The 15,856-nt window shown below is 43.4% G+C and overlaps 1 protein-coding gene across 4 annotated transcripts in view; it reads right to left on the bottom strand.

Moving 5' to 3' along the window:
- Positions 1–15,856, bottom strand: part of DGKB (diacylglycerol kinase beta) — a 418,263-nt gene that overhangs the window by 381,328 nt on the left and 21,079 nt on the right. The window contains exon 1 of one of the 4 annotated variants that reach the window (XM_053261935.1): positions 13,630–14,080. The exons of 1 other annotated variant lie outside the window; for it this stretch is intronic. The gene's annotated coding sequence lies outside the window, so the exon portion shown is untranslated. Of the gene's footprint in view, positions 1–11,309; positions 11,340–13,629; positions 14,081–15,856 lie in introns of those variants that run through there. 2 more of the 4 variants (XM_053261932.1, XM_053261934.1) reach the window with 2 other exon arrangements.

Here is a 15,856-nt window from a genome sequence, read left to right as displayed (position 1 = left end):
TGATAATGGTGTGTTGTGGTGATCGAGAGCGATCTCTAGGGGCTCTCCTGTAATCCCACTGGTCCAGCTGGGATGAGTAATGGTGCAAAGGTGGGCATTTAGATTGCCTTGGAGGCTCATGGGGGTCCCACTGTCTGAGATGGTCAGATGGCTCTGATGGCAAAAAGGAGCAATAGCGCCGGAGATCTTCATAAGTGGTGTAGTAACCGTCTTGGTAATATGCTCATTGAGGTTGGTTACTGTCCCTTTATGTAGAGTCAGGGTAGAGCCTCTCGAAACCAGAATCGAAGTCTTCCTCAACAAGGTCAGCCTCAGGTCCGTAGGCTAGATCTTAATCTTCAAACTCTGGTTCCGAAACAGGTTCGGGTTCGTAGGGGAGGTCCTCAGTTTTGGATTGCGAGAGGGTCTTTGATATCGAGGCCCTCAGCGGTATCAACACAGTCCTCTGATTCAAAGGTGTCCAGGTCATTGGCCGGCACGAGTTCAAGGCTATGTTACTTGGGTTCGAGGGGTGTTTTAATCTGTGATGGCGGACTGGATGAAGACGTTAACTTGTGCTTCTTTTTGGTGGGAGTGTCAGGTGGTGGACGAAGCTTCTACTTTAGAAATTGCTCAGTGTCTGAAGCCTGTTGTGACTTTTTCTTCTTTTGGGCCAGGGATGCCATGGAATCCTTCAGTTTCAATGTCATCGGGACCAAAGCGTTCAATACAGAGGGAGTGGTCGATCCTGAGGAGAACAAAGTAGGAGCCGTAGGCTCTAGAGGCAGCTTGCGTCCAGGCGCCGAAGCATTGGATAACAAGTCCGTAGATGCGGAGGGCTGTAAGCCCGAGCCTGGTGGGGAAGTGCTGGCCACCACCTGCATAGTAGAAGGCTGAGAGGCTGCCTTAGAGGATTTTAATGCCTGCCCCTAGAGCCAAGATGTTAGACAGGAGGCTCGGTTCTTTCTGGTTTGTTTGGTGAACTATGCACAGTGTGTGCAGGCATCTACTTTATGAGTCTCGCCGAGGCAGAAAAGGCAGAGATTGTGTCCATCAGTGGAGGTGAACTTGGCCTTTCCCCAGACACAGGGTATAAAGGCGACCGTGCTGGCCATAAGAGGCAAGGGAAAAGAAAAAACACTGAGTCCCATAGGGGAGGGGGAGGAGAACATGATGGTAACAAAGAAGAGCGATTAAGAAGGATAATTACTGTTGGATTGCAATTTAGCTCAGAGCCACACAGAGGAGAAGTCAAACGGTCCGAGGACGACAAAAGACTGAAGAGGGAATTGCACGCAGCTGCATATCTCCGGAAAGGGTAGGGCTACTGCCCAAACGCTAGAGAAAGAATTTAGCTTGGAAACACTCCGACGAGGTCTCTGCGCAGGCGCAAAGCCCAACTGTGTAGACCACGTCGAAGAACAATGAAAGACCAAAGTGTTTAACTTTCTTAGCTGATCACCCTGTAAAAACTATTGTGCAAATTGATTATGTTTCGGAATTTGTCCATATAGCCTTAAAGCACATTCATTTATTTATTCATTTATTCAATTTCTATATTGCCGTTCCAAAAATGGCTCAGGGCGGTTCCAATCAGTTTTTCTCCTTTATAAGCAGCCAAGCTTAAACTGTTTTGGTTATTTAATCTTTGTGGCTGGAATGCTCTGTAAGAAGGGGGTGGTGGGGAGGCTCCCTATCACTATGCCTTCGAGCCTTGAGCCATCTATTATCAAATCCAAGATGGCTATTCGTTATTCAATCCAAAAGGGACAGGATCCCTATTCTACCCAGCCCAAGGAACTCCAAGAGGTAGAAATACAAGGCCTCCAGTTAGAATAGGTGGTGGCAGCGGTTACTACCCTTCAGACATCCTGCACCAGGAAAGAGGTCTGCTAGGGATGTGCAAACCGGTTCTATGTTGAACTGGTTCAACATAAAACCGGTTCAGTTCGATGGTTCTAGGCCAGACTGAACCCGCCCCTCGAATGGTCTGGGGGGTCCACAAAATTTTTTAAGTTTAAAAAACAATTACCTTAAAATTGCTCTTTGAGGTGGCAAGGGAGTCCGCAGAGGTTCCCCCTCCCCCCACTGGCCTTCAAAATGCCCCCTTGGGCCTTTTTGGCCCATTTGGGCCTTCATAAAATGGTGCAGTGGCCAAAATGACAGCTGCCACACATGCACAAATGGCCTCTGTGAGGCCTGGCATGGCCCAGGGCCTCGCAGAGGCCATTTGTGCATGCACAGTGGCCGCCATTTTGGCCACCGTGCCATTTTATGAAGGCCCACACGGGCTGAAAAGGCCCAAAGGGGGCATTTTGAAGGCCGGTACGGAGGGGGGAACCTCCGTGGGACACGGACACACACACACACACACACCCCACTGCCTCGGGGAGCAATTTTAAGATTTAAAAGAAATTATAACGTTTAAAATTTTGTGAACCCACCCGAACCGAACTGGGGGGTTTCAGGGGGTGCCAGACGGAACTGGTCCAGTTATATTCGAGTCCAGTCTGGACTCAAACAAAACTGGGCCAGCCAGTTCCATGCACACCCCTAAGATCTGCCAGGAAGATTTGGGAAACTTCCCATACATCTTTCAATAAGAAGGCATACTGTGCCTACCTTGGTTGTGGTACACTAACAGCAATAACAACATGACAACTCAAAACTTAGTGCTAACTGGGACAGCAATGAAGGCTTTACCTGTATTTAGCAGTATTTATGGCTGCCATGAGTGGAATGTTTCCAGAAATCGTTTTAAATATTCTTAATAAATATTTTAAATAAGTCATGTAAACTGCCCAGAGAACTCACGTTTTGGGCGGTATAAAAATGTGATAGATAGATAAATAATATGACATTGCGTGAACTACCACAAAGAGATGCAGCTCATACAGTGATTCCATAGACGATGAGCCTGTCAGCAGCTCTGCACACTTCAAAAATTACATAAGGTCTGCCAAATGTATGAACTAGCCCACAGGAGTTGCTTCAATGTGTTTTGAAGCAGCATTCCATTGATTTCAAAGTCAAATGATCTGTGACAAACATATCTTATCAAAGTGCCACAAACCAATTTTAATCACAGATCCACATTTATACTTGGACCAATTTTTAAGGGCATTGTCTATACATCACACAGTTTTAACTGTCAACATTGCAGCTTTCGTTAGTTTAAAGTTTGCTTATGTAGTCAACATGCTGTCAACAGTACAGCTGTAGAAGTGAAATATTAGAACAACCTGAGCTGCTGGAAACTCTGAATAAAATTAGTCACATTCTCTCTTTTACGTTTATAGTAGGTGACAGTTTTTGCCCTTGATGTAATTTGCAGTTTCTAATTTTCCCATTTTAAAAAAATACATTCAAAAAAGATAAAATACATGTCACCTGCCCCCGAGTTCTTACTTCTTGCAAGTAAATCTGTGTGGGAAGGTCTTTTAATGTTGTTGTTGTTTTAAACAGCAGCTTTTTGATAGGCACCCTGACAGAACTTTCTAACAGAAACAAAAAACAATCTCTTGGTTTTAAAACAATTGTTCAATGTGATTTCATGAAAACAATACATTTGGTAGATGAAAAACATTAAGAACACAAATTGTATGGAAATAGGACCTGAAGTTTCTCTAAGCATAACAGGATTTAGCTCTAATTAAAAATGGAACGGGGACATTCATGTCCAGCATATTAAAGAGCTACAATATGTCTGCAATTAGCATTCTGAATACCAACACTAAAAGGGACGATATACTTGTAAATTGCCTTCTAGATTAAGATGATGAACCACCTGTATACAAGTAAAATAAATAATAATCCAGTCTTGAGACTATATTTGTGAAGGCTAAAAAACAGAATATATCTCCCAAGACTCACTACTGAACACAAACTTATCCTTTATGCTCAGTGTGAAAACAAAAAGTTAACTAAACACAGAAAATACTTATTTTAATTGTGCAAACCTATTTTAGTTCAAATAGAAGGGGCAAACATTTTTGTGGATCAAAAAGCAGACACTCTCCAACACCACCAACACCTCCTGTCCAGTCATTAAATCATTTATCAGTAGTGTGCCACTGGAATTTTTCCAAAACATATCATATAAGCAAGTTAATAAACTAAGCCCTTTCTTTATTACATTTTTAAAAGTTGTGTTTTCAGCCTAAGATACTGTAAGATAAAAACCTAAAAACACTAGAAGAGTATAGATATTATTCATGGCAGATTTACAAGTCACAGCAACAAGTTTATTTATTTATTTATTTAATATTTTTATACTGCCTGATATGTACATCTCTAGGCAGGAACCACTGGTTCTTGGCGAGTACACACTCTCAGCGTGAGCCAGAAGTTCCAGGAACTCAGTGTCGTGTGAACTCACCAAGGCTGGTGTATTGAACACACTTCTCCCCATCAATCTGACATCTGTAACCAAGATTTGAATCCAGCAGTTGGGGGGTGGGGGGAGTGCTGTTTGTCAACCCAGTGCTGGCAGGTTGACACAACACAATGCACAGAACTTGCAGCTTGCACTGGAAGCCTGTAGTGGTGTGCATGGTTCGGGAGCAGAGTGGTCCAGCACTTGGGGGGGGTGTCTCTTTAAGGGGTGGTGGTAGTACTTCCCCCCCCCACCGCTCTTCCCCCTCCGGCACTGGTGCTTTTAAAAATCTTCTTGGGGCGGCAGAGTTCCTCCCTGCCGCCCCTGCCCCCGTCGTTGTCCGTCTATGCCTTCAATGAAGAAGAGCTGGTGGAGCACATGCGCCCTTTGCGGCACGCGCGTGCAGCGTGACATATGCGGCGCGCGCGCACGGCGGAGACAAGCGCACATGCCGCAAAGGGCGCATGCGCTCCGCCAGCTCTTCTTCGTTGAAGGCATAGACGGACAACGACGGGGGCAGGGGCGGCAGGGAGGAACTCTGCCGCCCCAAGAAGATTTTTTAAAGCACCAGCGCCGGAGGGGGAAGAGCGGCGTGGGGGGTAAGTACTACCACCACCCCCTTAAAGAGACACCCCCCGCTCTTCCGAACCGCCGTACCGGTCCGGCGGCTTTCCCAATGGTTCCGAACCGAACCATACACACCACTAGAAGCTTGCCCTTGCTGGAACTGGTTCCCATCAACTTACTTGCCACTGTGACATGTGAAGACACCCTCAGAAAAGCATCAAGGCACCAAAGGCATCTTGATGCACCTAGGTTTTGGACTTCTGAACAACGGGCATTGTCACCCAAGGGCTTAAGCATTGTGTCAACAATTGTTTATCATAGTTTATATTTTAAAGAGGCACAAGTCCAAAGTCTGTTGGATGCAAAGAACTAGTTGAAGAGCTCTTCAGATACCAGAGAACGTCTGTGTGTTCATTCATTTGTTCTGATAATATTTCTAACCCACCCTTCAGTTTAAACACCTCCCGGAGCAGCTTACAATAATTAAACATTGTTGCACCACACTAAAATCAGGAAAACTCAGAAGATGTGACACTTGCCCGGAACACAGTGAAACAAAAAAAAATTTAGGCCTAGATGCAAGTTCTTTTGCCTTTTCTAACTCAAAGGCAGAACAGAGAGGCACAGTTCTTTTTCAGTCCACTCCTGAAATGTAAAAACTAAGGCCAACATTATGTGACGATGTAAACCAGGACTATAATGAAAGATTATACAACCCAAGTACTCTATGTTGTGTAGTGCAAGCCCAGAAATGTACCCCCTCACAAAACCAGCAAATTTCCTTGTTACCCTTGGTAGCAGATCCCTGTGACTGCTCCTAATTAATCATTAGAAAGCAATCATTAGACCTCTTCTAAAGAAGCCTGAGCTGGATCCCTCAGAGCTAAGCAACTATAAGCCTGTCTCCAACCTTCCGTGGCTGGGCAAGGTAATTGAGAGGGCAGTGGCCTCCCAGCTCCAGGCAGTTTTGGCGGAAACAGAAGAGTGGTTTAGCCATGGGGAATAGACTGGCACTATTGTTGGCTATAGCTTACATGAATTTTATTGAGAGGAGCAGTTTGGATATTGATGTTATATAAGAGATATATTGATGATATGTTAATTATTATATACTCTGAGAAACAGGCTGATAAGAAATTTGAAGAGGAAGTATAAGACTAACAAGAGAAAAGCCTAATGAGAAGGGTTGGTTACTATTTCTGGATGCTGAAATAAGGGTGAAGGGGAATTAATCAAAAACAAGTTTGTATACAAAAGTGACCAAAAAGAATATTTTATTAAAAACTAATTTGGCTCATCCAGCAATAATTAAGGAACAGACAGTGAGGAATATGATACAGAAGGCAGCGGGGGTTTCAACAGTAGAATATAGAGGGGAATCAAAAGAAAAAGCAGAAAGGTTGATAAGGGATATACACCCTATATCAGGGTTTCTTAACCTTGGGCCCCAGATGTTGTTGGACTACAACTCCCAGCATCCCCAGCCACAAAGGCCATGTCTCGGGATTCTGGGAATTGTAGTCCAACAACCTCTGGGGGCCCAAGGTTAAGAAACCCTGCCCTGTATCAAAGAGTAGGAAGGTGAAATTTACAAAAGGATTGCCAGTGTTGGAAATTCCATTTATTACTAACAAATGTATCTGGCAAACTCAGAAGCTTCTGGAGAGACATGGAGTTAAAACTAATGTAGTATGCAGTGCACCAAAAAATGTTGAAACCATTGGTTAACTCTCGATTGTATGATAGGAAGCGTGAGTTTAAAGATTGTATTTTTGGTGAAAGGAGAGAGGGTTGGTGTAGTTTAAAGGGGGTTATTTATAAGATAGCATGTTCTGAATGTTCCTCTTTTTATATAGAGGAAACTATCTATATATAGATATAAAGGAGATATCTATAATACCCATTATAGATATAATGGTTATATCTATCCATTCATAGATAGATATAGTGAGCATTTTTCAGATATGTGATATAATGGAAGTTGTATTAAGCCGTGGTCTATACATATGAAGGAGGGGCATGCTAGACAAGTGATGGGAACTAAGATAACTGTGGAAAGAAATTTGCAGAAGCCTAAAATAAAGGAGGCAATGTATATAGAGAAATTGAAACCAGATATTAATGTTAAGGAGGAGATAGTTTCAGCTATGAAATTCATAGTGTTAATCGTACCTAGTTGCAGCTGTTCCATTGTCCTCGTCTTCCCCCTCCACTCCTTACCTTGTGAGAAAGGAATTTAAGTACTCCTGAGAGATTTGGTTTGTGTAAGCAACTGAGGATGTTGTATTGACATTGAAACAAATTTTGTTTTTAACATGAAACATCTGTTGGGTGGTATTTTATCTCTTGCATAATAAAGAGGTCTTGGTGGAAAGATTGTTCAGAGTTAATATGTGTAGAGCATCACCAACTTATCTGGAAACTGATTATCTAGACCCATTTCAAATTGGCTTTTGGGCAGGCTATGGGGTGAAGACTGCCTTGGTCAGACTGATGGAAGATCTTTAATTGGGACTTGACAGAGGGAGTGTGACTCTGTTGGTCCTTTTGGATCTCTCAGTGGCTTTCAAAATTATTGACCATAGTATCATTCTGGAGCATCTGAAGAGGTGGGAGGCACTACTTTGCAGTGATTCCGCTCCTACCTCTCAGGCAGATTCCAGATGGTGTCCCTTGGAGAACGTTGCTCTTCAAAACCTGAACTTTTATATGCTGTACCCCAGGGCTCTATATTGCCTCCAATGCTCTTTAACATCTACATGAAACCACTGGGAGAGATCATCAGATTTGGTGCAGGGTGTTATTGGTATGCTGATGATACCCAAATCTATTTCTCCATGTCATCATCTTCAGGAGAAGGCCAAAACAAACAAACAAACAAACAAAACACCCTACCCTAAATGCCTGCCTGAAGGCAGTGATGGGATGGTTGAGGGATAATAACTGAGACAGAATCTAGTTAAATCAGAGGTACTTACTATGCAGGGACAGAACTCAGGAGAAGATTTAGATCTGCTGGTTCTGGATGGGGTTCACAGTTCCCCAGAAGGAAGTGTACTTCTGGATCCAAACCGCTCCCTGGTGTCCTAGGTGGAGGCAGTGGCCAGAGGTGCTTTCTATCAACTTTGGCTGATGCACCAGCTGCGTTCATTTCTTGAGTTAAATGAGTTTCTTGAGACCTCAGGAAATTGGTACATCTGCTGGTCACCTCCAGACTTGACTACTGCAATGCACTCTATGTGGGGCTGCCTCTGTACATAGTCCGGAAACTGCAGCTGGTACAGAATGCGACAGCCAGGTTTGTCTCTGGGTCATCTCGGAGAGACCATATTACTCCTATACGAAAAGAGCTACACTAGCGGTCAATAAGTGTTCGGGCAAAATACAAGGTGCTGATTATAACCTGTAAAGCCCTAAACAGCTTAGGTTCTGGGTATTTAAGAGAACATCTTAAACTCACTATGCACCCCATCGCCCATTGAGATCATCTGGAGAGGTTTGTCTGCAGTTGTCTTGTCACCAGCTTGTCTGGTGGCTACACAGGGATGGGCCTTCTATGTTGCTGCCCTGAGTCTCTGGAATGTGCTCCCTGCTGAAATAAGAACCTCCCTGTCTGACAACTTTTTTAAAAAGTCCTTAAAGATCAGTGTTCCAACGAGTGTGCGCTCACAAGTTTTTTTTAATGTCCGCTCAGTTAATTTTAAACCCCACTCAGGCTGAATCAGGAAGGTCCCACTCTGATTGCATATGTGCCCAGAACAAGAACTCATTTTTTAAATTTATTTTTTCATATTTTTATACCGCCCAAAACTTACATCTCTGGGTGGTTTACAACAAAAATAAAAACAGAAAGTAAAACATTAGTTAAAACAAAAATGCATGAAAAATTTAAAACATTACAACAATTTAAAAATTTTTAAAGAATATTTTAAAACAGCATTAAAACCATTAAAACAATATTAATTAAAAGCCTGGGCAAACAGATGCATCTTTAAAGACTTTTTAAAAGCTGTCAGAGATGGGTAGGCTCTTATTTCACTAGGGAGCGCATTCCAAAGCTTCGGGGCAGCAACGGAGAAGGCCTGTCCCTGAGTGGCCACCAGACGAGCCAGTGGCAAATGCAGACAAACCTTTCCAGCTGATCTCAGTGGGCGGTGGGGTTCATGATGAAGACGTTCTCTTAAATACCCAGGGCCCAAGCCATTTCAGGCTTTATAGGTTATAACCAACACCTTGTATTTTGCCCGGAAACATATCAGCAGCATTTGCGGAGTGATGAAAAAATTTGAGGAACTACTGCTAGGGTTTTCACCCAAGCTTTTTAACTGGACTGTGGTTTTACATCGTTTTAAGATAATTTATTTTTAATCTGTTTTATGTTGTAAATTGCCCAGAGATGGAAGTTTGAGTGGTATACAAATTTGAAATAAATAAATAATAATAATATAATAGCTACTTATATAGTCAGCATTTCAAAATTTTCATCAAGTACATATAAATGCATATTTTATTTATTCTATAAATATTTGCAGATGGTATCTGTTCTTTATTATACAATCTACCCCAAGTCTTAAGGGTAAAGCAGGCTGAAAGTACTGTAAATCAACTGTTCATTTCCTTCTCTGTCTTAAGGTAACTGATGAAAGTTTCCTGTCTCAAGGACCACAGAGAACAACATCACTATCTTTGTGAATTCCTAAGCTTTGGTGCATGCACATCTTTATTAAGCAAGGATTTCCATAAGCACTTTGACAACTGGCACAACAATGTGCGCTCATTCCTACTGTGCGCATGAAGATCAGAGATAGTGGGGCTGAAACCCCAGAAAATTTTCCCATATTTTATTTTTCCTGTGGAAAATTTGCCATTTCTAAAAATGCACAGTATCATAAAATACATTAGTAACAATTAACAGATGCCAATATTAGGCAAGCCTGGCCATTTTAATGTTCTTATTTTTAAAATTCAGATTATCGTCCCCTGTGAAAGAATACATATATGTTTTATAGATCTGTAAGCAAGAGGGTAGTATATTTATACTAAATATATAGGTCTAGGTCAAATAAGATGCCAAATTGGCTCACAATCTATTTAGGGCAACAGGAAAATATGAATGTTAAAATTTTCTGAGAGGAAAAATTATGCAACTGTTCTGGAAATAAGAAAAATTGAATTGAATCTTTTTCTGAATTTTTTTCCAGAAAAAAATCCATATGAATTTTTCCCCCAGAAGTTCAACATCTCTGATTAAAAGCATGCTACTTCCCTCAACATTAAAGTGAATTAGGATGCCTTCTTATGTTGGAGTTCCATATGTATCAGAATTACCGCAAAACTTTGATTTGGACACCAAAGACATGGTCTATAATGCAATCTAATTCACAAGAATAATGTAAGGTAATTGAGTTCTACTTAACATCTAGTTTAGCATTATGCAAAATATATATAGTACGTCATGGCAACTTCCTGAAATGGGGGTGAAGAAAGGACTGGGTAAATACAAGAAAAGAGAAGGGTGGATAATTCCTGAACTAAAGCCACACAACATTGATCCAGCTTAGGCTCTCCCGTACTGTACCATGATGATGCCTATGCAGAGCCTATTGCCAAAGGTAAGCAAGTCTACACAAGTAAGATGAAAATTACAATAGCACCATATCTGGCAAACAGAATTACGTAATTTTTACTTTTCAGTAGCATTCTGTATCATTAAAGGTAAGCACTCCACCAGAGAGTCTCCTGTCTATATGAACCATAAGCAAAACAAATCTGCATGTGTATCAAACCATGTGAATCTGCTCAGAGGCATTCCGTGTTTTTAATCACAGCATACTAGTTTGCCTTAATCACAGAAGAGAAAACTGTCAAATAAGTTGCTGTTAAATATATCTCTGCTAAGATTACATCCTGTGTGAAGAACATGTGTCTAACACATCACACTACCATAAGATGTTCAGCCAATTTGGGAAGAACTGAACATCACAAAAAGGTGTCACAAAATGCTCACTTCTAGCTATAAGAAGATAAAGGCACAATGTTAGGTACTTGTGCTTGGAGGATAAAAATAATTTTAAAGACATTTAGCTTAAGGCTGCTGTCAGTTTCTATATGCTCTCTACCTTTTAGGCTTCTACTAGAATTTCTGGTTTGACATTTCACAAAATAATAAGTATACAGTACTACCATTTATACAGAGAGCATGCAATGGAAAGATATAGGAGAGTTACAACTTACAACACATACCACTTTCCAATTATTCCCCCCACCCCTCAAAAAGACCACTATAGGGTGAGTTTGGGAAAACTTTTTTTAAAAAAAACAAACCAACCCTTTTGTAAGAATTACTGTATTTAAAATAAATGTCCTCCATCAACTTAAATGCACATACCACTCTTCTCCTCATACTAAATAGAATATCAGTCCCTTCAGTTCAGTAAGCATTCATAATCTGTTGGCAAGCAGGAAGAAAAGGGTAACTAAATTCAGTGTCGTCACCACCACCACCCCCCACAAAAGAAAGATGATTGGAATTCTCAGAAGGGAATGGATCTAGATAACTGCACCCCAGCAGAGCTTAGGGTATCAAGTCATTTGTTCACGGATAAGTGCATGGTGCAGGAAAATTGCCTAGAATAATCACTTCCTGGTAATTACCCAGCACAACCTGGCACTTCTCTCCATAAAGGTAAAGTGTGCCGTCAAGTCAATTTCGACTCCTGGCGCCCACAGAGCCCTGTGGTTTTCTTTGGTAGAATACAGGAGGAGTTTACCATTGCCTCCTCCATGCAGTATGAGATGATGCCTTTCAGCATCTTCCTATATCGCTGCTGCCCAATACAAATGTTTCACCAGCGAGGATTTCAACCGGCAACCTTCTGCTTGTTAGTCAAGCATTTCCCCACTGCACCACTTAAGGTGGCACTCCTTTCCACACACAGGTGGAAATCAGGATGGCAATCCGCATGCAGAAACCTATGCACAGAAGGCAGGATCTAGACTAAGTTACCTAGGTTCAAATCCTGGCATCTCCAGGCAGGGAAAGCCTCCTGCCTGAAACCTAGGAGAGTTGCTGCCTGTCAGTATAGAAAATTCTGAGCTGCATAGACCAATGTTTTGATTTGGCATAAGGCAGCTTCCTATATGAAACCAATAAGGCAAGTAAGTCGTAAATAACCAAAGTCCCATTAATTTCAATGGGACTCAGTCATGAGTAACTTAAAGGTAAAGTTGTGCCATCGAGTCGGTGCCGACGCCTGGCGACCACAGAGCCATGTGGTTTTCTTTGGTAGAATACAGGAGGGGTTTACCATTGCCATCTCCCGTGCAGTATGAGATGATGCCTTTCAGCATATTCCTATATCCTGCTGCCCTATACAGGGGTTTCCCATAGTCTGGGAAACATACCAGTGGGTATTCGAACCAGCACCCTCTTGCTTGCTCAGCAAGTTACTTCCCTGCTGCACCATTAGGTGGCATAAGCAACTTAGTCTGTATCTTAAATTAATGAATGGCGGGGGGGGGGGGGGACTGTGTAATTATAATCCCATTTAAAACTCACTGGTTACAAAGAGAATGTATTTCTGTGTAACATGTTCAGAACTGTGGTGCTTGGACCACACAAATTCCTTGTCCAAACCTAATAGCTAAACATTTTGAGATAATCCATTTACACAAACACACACACACACACATTGACAACTATAAAATAAAAGAACACCAGACAATGCAAAATATAAACTGTAAGCAAGGCAATCTCATATATAAGTTTGAACAAACGGCAAATTTCCCAACTCAACTGCTTCCTGAAAAGCCATTTAGAGAACAAGCAGCTGCCACTTCAAGTCATAAAGTTTTCAGAGGCCAGGCTTTGCAGAAGAGGTTTCCATTTGCAGAGTGCAAAAGAAACAAACCAAAAGCGTGTCCCAATTTCTGCTTCACCACATCCAACATGTATATAACGTATTAACAACAAAGCCAACGTGACACTCTATGACATTATCAGTCGAGCGTCAGAGATTAGCCAGACGAACTGAGCAGGCAAAAGAGAAACTTAAGCAGCGGTGTGAATGGCGAGGGCGAGGGGTGCTGCTTGATACAAGTTTCTTCCCAACCTCTTCTTGGCATGGCTGTGTGCGCGCGTACCACACACCGGCAAACAACAGAACACACAAACAGAAAGCCACGCGCGCCCTCAGAGGCTCTCTCTAAGCTCTGGAGATAGCAATCGATCCAGGCATCCAAGCGGGGATTTGCTAACTTGCTGCAGTGCGATGCAGAGCCGAGAATATGATGTGCGTCTCTGAAAAGGATAGCACGGCTTGGAAGGCAACAGCAGCAGGGCTGAAGCACTGCAAACACCCCCAGCCGCTTTGATTTTGCAGCAACAGCGGCAAAACACGCGCGCGCACACACACACACTCGCATCACCACCTAGCAGGCACTGAGGCCCTGGCCACCCCTTTCCCAGAGCACACCAAAGCTCTCCAAGGAGCAGCGCCAGCGCCACAGGCTGTCCTCTTCCCACGAGCGGGACACCACCACCACTGCAGCCTCTTTCCCGCTTTACAGCCAGGCTGGGGGCAGCAGCCAAGCGTCCTCCACTTTCCCGGCGGCGACCCAACGCGAGGGGAATCTCTCCAACAAGCCAGCCTGCCGTCAGGCCAGCCTGCTGCAGCCCGCCAAAAACGCAGCGCTCTCTCGACTCTTACCTGTTGTCGTCCGCCCGTGATGCCATCAACCACCCGGCTTGCGGCGCGCTGCCTCGGCGAGTTTATGAGGCGCTTTGCTTTGGTGCGCGCACGCGCGCTCTCACCTCCCCTCTTTTGTGCGCGTGAGGTAAGGTAGAGGCGGGTGGGAGAAGCTGTGCCGTCAGCAAACAACGGCCCCGGAGTCTCCCAAGGCGATGCGGAAAGGACTCAGCACAGCTATTCCGCGGCAGAGGCGGCTGCCACTGCGCCTCGGTGACTGGGGAGGGCGCTCAGGGAGACAGCCCGCTCCTCGGTGTCCGGAGGAAAGGCTGCACCACCTGAAGTTTATGTATTCTTGCCTTTGAAGTGGGCTGTGTGGGTTGGCTCTAGTCTTGTCCTGCCCGTTTCCCGCTGCTGCTGCTGCTGCTGGTGATGTACATTCGTGCAAAAGGAAGCTTTTTTGGAGCGCTCTCACTACATATATCCACGCCATATAGGTTTGTGCGACGAGCAAGAACTTTTAAGCTTGCTGCACACGTCGCGATCAGGTAGCCCGGGGCAAGGCGGCGACAGGCGCAACCATTTAAGCAGCCACGCAGGGCAGAGCCCAATAAGGTTGCCAATTCTGTCTTGAAGCTCTTCCTGGGATTTTATTTTATTGCGGGGCGGGGGGTGCGCGCACACAATATTTTTCACAACATCAAGCCATTAAGATCCCCAGGATGTTCTTCACTTGTCACCTGGGGATTAATGCTGATTCCTGGACACTGGAGGCCATGGAGGAGTCACAGTCTTGGTGCCCAATGCTTGTTCAGGGCCAATTCACACAACCATCGTTTCAGCATGTAGGTTTCGAATTGATTCATGCAGCATTTGGCATGTGCTGAAGAAATTGTATAATAACTTCATAGTTTCACCAACTTACAGGTTAACCCACAATTTCTGCCACATCACAAAGTTGTCAAAAATGGGGGAGAGGGACACTTTACAGATTTCACACATGAGAAAGCACTTATTTGCCACCGTACCTGTATGTTACACACACGGTAAATAAAAGCAACCTGAAAATAAAGCAAACACAGCTACATCATAAAAGGAGAGCTGGAGGACACACCAAGAGAGTGGCAGAGAGGGAGCCATGTAGATTTAAACCGTGAGTGAGTGCTACGGTCTGGGGGCAATCTCCGAGAAGGTCCCATGTGCTCCACAAATGAACCTCAGCAGATGTCAGCATGTGGCTCTCCTAGTCAACCCAGTCTGGTGGGTAGAGCCAGCTGAGCAGGTGGTCCCTAAGGTACCTGCATGCTTGTTGTTTCTACATATCAAAAGTGGGTACAGTTGTGTGCTTATCCTATGCATATTTATACAGAAGTAAGGCTGCAGTCCTAGATACATACGAAGCTGCCTTATACTGAGTGGTGGTACCACTGGTTTAGCCAGATCAGCATTGCCTACAATGATCAACAGTGGCGCTCTCGGGTTTGGGACAGGTTTCATCAGCCCCACCTAGAAATACTTGGGATTGAACCTAGACTTTCTGTCCCCTGCTAACTGAGCAAAGAGGTTCCTTTTGTAAAGTGGTGATTCTCATCTATTTAGCAGGGGGAGAGCAACTGGCCCTATCCAACCCCAGTACACCATCCCTCCAGAGGCTGTTGCTGGTGTCTATCTTAATTTTTTTTTAAAAGGGGGGGAAAACATGAGCCTTTGGGGGACAGGGAGCCATTTTATTTACTTATTTATATGTTAACTGCTTTGGGTAACCTTGTTGGATTCATCGTATTCATATTCGTATTTATAATTCAAACCATGTGCTCTTACCACTAAACTGCACTCCTTCCCTTACACACACCTTAGAGTAAGTGCCACTGAAATCAGTAAGATGTAATTCAGAGTAAAGCTGCATTGGATAGATTGTACTGTACATTTACTTTATTCAGTAGAACTTATTTAGAAGTAACATGGTTGTAGTCTGAATTAATTCAGACACAGAAGCCCTATTCAAACAATAGGTTTAATGCTTGTATAATTGTGTACAATGTACACACATCTGTACACAGCTACAGTTATTCACACATTATGTTGTACAGCAGTACACTTCCTATCTATATCCTGCATTTCAGGGAGCCTGCACTTAGGTTCACTTTTAAAATAAGTGAAAATGCAGTCATTCACACAAACACATATGCTTGTGTGTACAACTGCCTGAACACAGGTTCAACATAAGTGTCTAAACAGGCTAAAATGG

Source organism: Hemicordylus capensis, chromosome 6, assembly GCF_027244095.1.
Source record: "Hemicordylus capensis ecotype Gifberg chromosome 6, rHemCap1.1.pri, whole genome shotgun sequence".
NCBI classification, from domain to species: domain Eukaryota; kingdom Metazoa; phylum Chordata; class Lepidosauria; order Squamata; family Cordylidae; genus Hemicordylus; species Hemicordylus capensis.
This window is presented reverse-complemented; position numbering and strand designations above follow the sequence as displayed.